The sequence below is a fragment of the Mauremys mutica genome, chromosome 10, assembly GCF_020497125.1.
Source record: "Mauremys mutica isolate MM-2020 ecotype Southern chromosome 10, ASM2049712v1, whole genome shotgun sequence".
Classification (NCBI taxonomy): Eukaryota; Metazoa; Chordata; order Testudines; family Geoemydidae; genus Mauremys; species Mauremys mutica.
The window spans coordinates 86,566,522-86,574,880 of record NC_059081.1 but is presented as its reverse complement, the minus strand read 5'-3'; positions in this window follow the sequence as shown (position 1 = coordinate 86,574,880).

Sequence of the window (8,359 nt, the reverse complement as noted above, 5' to 3'; positions counted from 1 at the left end):
TCAATACTCCCACCCAGTATTCAAAGAACTCATTAAGAACAGTCCCAGGTCGTCACAGGGCTCACGCCGGTTCTGGTGAGCATTGTGAAGAGGAACCCCCCAACATGGCCCTGGTGGCTGCTGCTATCACCTGGCAGAGGGGCTACATAAGAGGGGGAATCTCTTCAGTGACGTGGGGAAACGAGCCAGGTCATGAGCTTAAAATGCTTCCAGTCAGAAACTGAACAAACCAAACAGAAGAGAATCACTAGTCACACGGTTGCAGGAGGTTCATTTAGAAGAGGAAGCAAAGGGCAGCAGAAGAGTGAACTGGAGAGAACTAACAGACGTTCTTAAATTGTATTTGGTTTCTGCTGCTGCTGTGCCACAGATGTGAGCCAGGCCAGTGGGAGGCGCTTTCTTAATCCGAGTCAGAACTGCTGCTGGATCCACTTCCATGCTGAAAGGGACAAGGATTGACGTGTATTAGATACCGTGAGAATAGCCCTCTCCCACAGCTGTCTGCATTCACAGCAGTTACCATCCCACAGCCTGTCTCAGAAGATGGGAGCTGGCCCTGCTGCCGGGCCAGTTACACTCCGGCTGCTCCTGTGTCACCTGTACGTGGTGCCCTCCACTTCCTGACCCAGACTTTGGCATCATTTTCCGGTGGCTCCTCGGAGGGACGGCCGGGGCTAGTAACTGGTTTCTCTGCTCGCCCGTAGCAGACAGCGCTAGGGAGTCTGATGCCAGCTCTCCTAGCCAGGCCTGCAGCAGGCATGGGGTGGGGTGGGGGCAGGACTGCTCAGGCACTGAGGAATAGGCAGGGGTGTGAAGGTGGAAGGTCCGACCTTTGAGAGAAGCACAAGCCCACGAGCTCCCCTTCAGGAACAGCCCTGGCAGGCTTGGGGACACTCCCGGCCAGGCCTAGCCAGCAGGAAGGAGGCAGGAGGGCTGCAGCCCTGGCTCCCGAGCATGCCCAGTGTGATGAGAAGGCCCTGGGCACAGAGAAAGCAGTGGCCAGGCCCAGTTGGCAGACGGGCACCTCACAACACTAAACAACGAGCCCACTGCACACTATTTGTTACCAGCCAGGAGGCTGCTTCCCCTTGGAAAGGAATCGCTCCGGCAGAGACAGGTTGTGCAGGGAGACACTGAAACAGCCTGACCTGCAACCCCTGACACTGCGGGGGGGAGGCTGGGCTTTGAGTCCAGTTCTCAGCCCCGAACCTCTGCACCCCCCATGCTGCTGGGCTTCTCTACACTCGCCACGTGATTCTAGGGGCCAGTCCCCGCGCCTGAGCCCAGCCAAGTAGAAGAGCCACTAACTGCACCACAGCAACCCCAGGGCTGCGGCAGCACGTGCGGGACCCTGTCCCCAGCAGGACACTAAGGCCCCGCCCTGCGAAGACGTGTGCACATGCCTGACGGTCCCTCGGCCTTAGCAGCGCTGATTTCCAGGTGCTGCTTACAAGCTAAGGCTGAGCATGTGCACGCGTCTGTGCGGACTCGGGGCCTCAAGCAGGGAGTCAGGCCCTAAGGGCTCCCAGCGCCAGGCTCCGAGGCAGAGGGATATTCCGGCTGGATGACGGGTGTTTACAAAGGCATCACACCCAGCAAGCTGGGTTGGTTTGTTGCAGCCACGTGTCCCGGTACATGAGCGAGGCTGGCCACAGGCTGCAGGCTGGGCGCGGCGCTGGGCAACGTGCTGGGGGGGTCCCTGGGAACCCAGGCTGCCTTGTGAGGTGTGTCGAGGTGCCATGTCGCGGCTCTGACACTCTGTGCTGAGTAGGATGGCCAGCTGTCTAATCGCACAAACCCAAGCACCCTTACCCTGCTCCCTGACCCACAGCCACACCTGTGCCCTGCCCCTTCTCTGGGGCCCTGCCCCCCACTCACTCAGTCCCCTGTCCCTCTATTGCTCACTCTCCCCTGCCACTCACTTTCACCGGGCTGGGGCAGGGGGTTGGGGTGTGGAAGGGAATGTGGGTTCGGGGCTGGGGGGTGGGGCCGATGGGTGTAGAGTGTGGGAGGGAGCTCCAGTCTGGCGCAGAGAGTTGGGGTGTGAGAAGCGGTGTGGGGTCAGGGAAGGAATTTGGGTGGGGGGGGCTCAGGGCTGGGGTTCAGGAGGGGGTGCGGGGTGCAGGCTCTGGGAGGGAGTTTGGGTGAGGGAGGGGGCTCCGGGCTGGGGGTTGGAGTGCATGAGAGAGTGAGGCATGCGGTCTCCAGGCAGTTCTTACCTCCGGTGGCTCCCAAAAGCGGTGCCATGCCTTTGCAACTGCCATTGGCCATGGTTCCTGGCCAATGGGAGCTGCGGAGTCAGTGCTCGGGTCAGAGGCAGCGCACAGAGACTCTCTGGCCACCCCTGCCTGAACCTAGGAGCAGGGCCGGCTCTAGACCCCAGCGTGCCAAGCGCGCGCTTGGGGCGGCATCCCGCGGAGGGCGGCAGGCGGCTCCGGTGGACCTCCTGCAGACGTGCCTGCGGAGGGTCTGCTGGTCCCGCGGCTCCAGTGGAGCATCCGTAGGCATGCCTGCGGGAGGTCCACCGGAGCTGCGGGACCAGCGGACCCTCCGCAGGCACGTCTGCAGGAGGTCCACCGGAGCCGCGGGATCGGCGACCGCCAGAGCGCCCCCCACGGCGTGCCGCCTTGCTTGGGGCGGCGCAAATCCTAGAGCCGCCCCTGCCTAGGAGTCACGGGGACATGCCGCCACTTCCGGGAGCCACACAGCTGCCTTAGCCCCACTGGGCCACCAACTGGACTTTTGGCCTATTAAAATCTCCCAGATTCCTTTCGATAGCATCTGGGAGGTGGAGGCCGACTCCGGGAGACTCCCAGCCAGTCCGGGAGGGTTGACAACACTAGTGCTGAGCTGAGTTCTCCGTCCCACCCGCGTGCCCTGAGCTGTGGCTCGTGCTAGGCCTGCTCCCTCTGACGCTGACTGTAGGAACACCTGGGTTCCCAGCAGAGCTGGGCCGGTCCTGCACTGCTTTGGCTGCACAAGGTGTCATGCAGTACCCTGTAGCTGCAGGTGGGTTTGGTTTGGGGTTTGAATACAGGAACCAGTGATGCCCTGGCCAATACAAACCCTAATCCGGAATCCAGGGAACTTGTGAAAACAGCCAACTCTTAAGGGAAAGAAAAATGTTTCCAGGGACTGGTGTAATGTCCCCTGGCTGCAGGGAGCGGAGAGGGTGGGTTCTCATGTCCCCACAGCCCCATGTATGGGTTGGGAGCAGAGCAGTCCCTAGCCCAGCTAGGCTTTGGGCTGTGGGCCCTGTGCAGCGTCCCAGCACAGAGCTGACGCTAATGGTGCATCTTCTGCAACGTGGCCCCCAAACCCTAGTGACCAGGGCTCCGTACCTTGTGTCCATGGTGACCATGGCCATGCTTCTTATGCTTGTGCTTTTTATGGTGCCCATGAGGGCCCCCGGGGGGATGACACCCAGGAGGAGGAGGGCATCCAGGAGGGCATCCAGGTCCACCGGGCATCGGGGGTCCATGTGGGTGGTGTCCATGCGGGTGTCCATGCGGGTGGTGTCCATGCGGGTGTCCATGTGGGTGGTGTCCATGCGGGTGTCCATGCGGGTGGGGCCCACCAGGCCCAGGGCATGCAGGAGGGGGAGGAGGACAGACAACAGGAGGGCATGGATTCATGCCAGGCCCAGGGCATGGTCCAGGGGGAGGAGGACAATATGGCGCATTTGGTGGGGGCATCCCACCAGGCGCTCCTGCCAGACCAAAGGAAAGAAGAGGAGATGCGTTAGAGAAAGGCCAGGGCTCTTCACCCATCCTCACAACGACCCAGTCCATGCTGCAGTTGCTTCGGCCAGCCTGTTGGTGTCACTAGGCATAGCTACCAGGTAACTCGGGGGGGGTGGAAGACCACGAGTGTCGATGAAGCCCTCCTGCTCTGGGTCTACGTGAGCCAAAGCAACTCCATCTTGTGAACTTTAACCAACCTAAATGTTAACAGCCTAAAAGCAAAATGTGTAATAGTCAGCATTTCTAGCAAACAGCTAACAGCTGTAGCTTTGCTCAAACTAGCAAAAGCGGTAGTGATAGGAAGGGGGAAAGTCTACATGCGCCTGGGCCGACAAGGCCAAAGATAAGCATGCGGACGGGAACTTTTCTAACACGCTAAAATGTAATGCTTAAAGTAACTGCTGTTGGGAAGGGAGGGGTGAGGAGGGAAACAAAACAAAAGGCTTACACAAACAGCTTAAGATATAAATACTGGGACCCCGCCTGCGTGCAGGTGTGCAGGATTTGAGAATGCTTTTTCTCCCTGGCACCTTATTTGGGCGCAAATAAACTTGGTTTGCTTCTCCACCCTGGTGTGTTAATTAGTGCGACGCACACCGGGCAACGAACCCCGCTGTTGCCCCCCCTCGGGCCCTTTGGGCCGGCAACAAGAAGGCTCGCGCTGAGTAGGGCATTGCCTGATTTCAGTGGCCTGCCAGCTCCAGAGTAAGTGGGCTGGGGAAGGCGAGGAGGCAGCATGGGGCCAGTAACCAGGCCATGGACACTACACACGTACATGTCCACACGTCACGCTCCGGGAGGGCTGGGTGCTGCAGTCCTTACACGGGCAAATCTCCCAGAGACAGCCCTGCTGTCTGGCTCCCAGCCAATCCCCGCTTTAGCCATAGCCCCACACAGAGAGCCCTGAAACCCGTCTGGGTCCCCGTAGAACAGAGGAACTGGCCTTAGCCTGAGGCCCAGGAAACAGCCCTCGAGTTCCCCAGCTTTAAGCAAAGCAGCTGGAAACAGCCCGTCCCGGCTCCCCCCAGCAGGCCGGCCTGTGCTGAGCCAGGGTCTCACCTGCATTCGGACACCACATGCCGGGGGGGTTCATCAGCACCTGCAAGGGAAGGAGAGTCCTGGTCAGACGGTTTCTCCCCCCCCACACCTCCATTCACCTGCCTCACGCCCCTGCAGCCGCTCTCTGCACCAGTGCAGCAAACCAGGGAAAAGCGCCATCATCAGGGAGGCAGAACAGTCCCGACCTGCAGCCTGCGCCCCCTGCACTGCCCCATCCCTGGGCAGTAGGGAGTGAGCGGGCCCTGCCCCCCCAGCACAGGGAAGGGGCTCAGGTTCTGCTGGCCCTTGCCCACGCCCTCCAGAGAGCCAAGCCGTGGCCAGAGGAGGCAGGTGCAGGGCACAGAGCCAGCAGCAGAGCCCTGCCCAGGCTATTGCCTGTCTCCTCTGGGCCAGTGGGCGCCCAGCCAAGGGTTAGCGCAGCTCCTCGGGGCTCCGACCGGCTCCGCTGTCCCTCCCGCATGGGGCTGGGGCAGGCGCCAGTGCACTCCAGCTCCCCCCACCCGCACGACGAGGGGAGGTGCTGCCAGTGTGCGATGGCACCGCACACACACGCCCTGCTCCAGCCGGCTGCCAGCCTGGGCTCCCGTCCTGTCTCTGCCACAAGCTGCTGGGTGACCTTGGGCACTTCCCCTGCCACCTTGGTCTGCCTTGGCAGCCGCTCTTAGAGCAGGGCCTGTCCCAGTGCGTGTGCAGCGCCCAGCACCAGGGACTCCTCAGCTCAGCTGGGGCCACGAGGGGCTGCTGGACTACACAGCGCCAGGAACAGGAGCAGCAAACCACCAGGGCCAGCTGCAAACCCACACGAAACCCACAGGGCCGCTGCGCCCACGGCCCCCTCCCCCGGCAAAACTGCCATTGGCCCCAAAGGGATCGAACACATGAGCTGAGGGAATAAAGAGAAGGTGGCAGATGGCACGTGAGTTCCACCAGTTTTTGTTTAAGCCCCTCTGTGCGTGCAGCTGCCTTTGATCTCAGTAGCTGTGGCACGTACGGATCTCGCCTACAGCTCAGCAAAGTGTTTCAGCCGAAACTGGTTTTCCATTCAAAAATGCAGTTTCCAGTTGATGGAACCATTGGTGAATTTGTCGATTCCGACTAATTGTTCCCAATTAAAATCGTATTTTGGAAATGTCGAGACGGTTCATTGGGCCCTGCGCCAAACAAAAGCTCCCTTGATCTGCACGGACAAGGGGAAGGAGGTGCTGGTCAGCAACATGAGGTGGGTGGTGTCCCCTTGTGCCCAGTAGTGCCTGGGGCAGTGCCCCACCTGGGAGGGGAGAGACCTGGTACAAACCCACCACAAATGCAGGGCTCCCAGCTGGGTGCCCGAACCATGGGGCTAGGGACACAAAGGGGGCAGCGCCAACGCCTCGGCTGCATGAATGGCATCTAGGTGCCCCCCTGTCCCAATTGCCTTTGCTTTTATTAAAAACACCCCGAAATCAAACACAACTATTTTATTTGCCCCAAAATAAAAAAAAATCCCCCTCCCCGCCCTTTGCTAAAAACAGCAACTTCCAAATTCCAAACTCCCAGTACAATTAGCACTTTACTGCCTTCTTTGTCTGAATCGTCACATTATATCATTGGATCAGGTGCCTGCACCCTCACACATACCCCCACATATCCCCCCCACACCCACTCACAGACTCCACTCACATAAAAACACGCCCCCCAGACGCACACAGTCACACCACGGTTGAAGAAAGTGCTGCAAGGAGCAATACTAGTTCAAGCCTAGCAAGCAGCCTATAGCTACTAAACAAAACTGCCTACGATACCAGCACGAGACGGTGACACAGACGCCGCTCCCTGTGGCCGCTCTCTCCGGTCTGGCTAAAATGTGCTGACAGAGCAGACCACAGGTCCCTTAAATACGCCCCCCTCTGCCCCCCGCGCCCATCGTCGGCTGAGCCAGTGAGCAGGCGGGGGGCAGAGCACCAGAGATGCTGTGGGCCGGGCTGAGTGCAATAAAGTTGCGTAACTGGCTTCTCACCTCTTGCCTCCCTTGTTGCCAGGCCCTGGCGCTGTGTACAAACATGAACTGCACACCCAGGTGAAGTGCAACGGTCACCTTGGGCTTGGCGCAGAGGCTGGAGGGGTGGTGCAGTTCCTTCCTCTCACAGTTCAGCTGTGATTAACGATCAGCTGAGTGACATGAGTCAGACTTATGTAACCCTTCTGCCCATGTGAGTTAGCAGCAACAAGGGCCGGGTTCAGTATCTAGGGGTTCCATTTCAATAACGCAATGCAAAACCGGCTCGAGCCTCCACGCAGTGACCTGGGACAATTACATACCACTCCCTGGGTGCCTCTAAGAGGCAATACTTCCCTCTTGCCGGGGCGGCTCCCAACACCAGCACGCCAAGCATGTGCCTGGGGCGGCAAGCCGAGGGCGGCAGGCAGGTTGCCGTCGGCAGCATGCCTGTGGAGAGTCCGCTGGTCCCGCAGCTTCGGCGCACCTCCCGCAGGCTGCCACCGAAACTGCGGGACCGGGAACCTCCCGCAGGCAAGCCACCGAAGGCAGCCTGCCTGCCGTGCTTGGGGCGTCAAAATACCTAGAGCCACCCCTGTCTCTTGCAAGCACAGAGTCTGAGTGTAGCAAAATCCTTTTAATAAAGGAGGGAAAGAATGCAGCATTATGTTGGGGAAACACCACAAACAGGATTCATAACACAAAGCATGAGCAAAAGACCCACCAAGTAAGTTTGGCACTATCCTTTGTCCCTCAGGGTCTTAAGTCCAGCAACCCAAAACTCACCCAAAAGTCCAACGCCCCAAAAGTCTCTGTCCCTGGTCAATGCAGCCACAGAGTTCAAAAGTTTATCTGCAGTTTTACCTCCCAGACTGGGTGGCAATGAGGGAGGGGGCACGGGGGTGTTAAGGGGCACCTTACATGGTCTGAGGCCGACTGCCTCACCTCTCCATGGGGTTCTGCTGCAGCCTTCACCACGAGCCACTCCAGTCCTCTCCACGCAGCCATCCCATGAACCGCTCCAGCCATTCCACAAATTGCTCTGCTCCACCAGCCGCTCCACTCCACCAGCTGTCCCATGAACCGCTCCAGCCATTCCACAAATTGCTCTGCTCCACCAGCCGCTCCACTCCACCAGCTGTCCCATGAACCGCTCCAGCCATTCCACAAATTGCTCTGCTCCACCAGCCGCTCCACTCCACCAGCTGTCCCACAAACTGCTCTGTTCTGCCAGCTGCTCCACTAGCTGTCCCACAAACAGCTCTTCCAGCCATTCCACAAAATAGCATCAGCCCCTTCTACTTAACACAGCACTCAGTGATTTCAGCTTGTAGTAGAGGAGCATCAGTACTGGTGCACCACTGGCCCAAAGTGAAGTCAGATCAGCAGCCTGTAACTGGACTTCTAATAGAATCAAAATTATTTCTCGATAGGATGGGATGGGATGGGATGGGATGGAAGTGCAATTGGTACTTCAAGCCCTCAAAAGGTGCCCATACTATCAAGTACAAGTACAAATCCACTCATCTCTCCCTCCTGTGGAACCCATGTCCCTTGTCTAGCGAGTGCTACTTAGTTGATG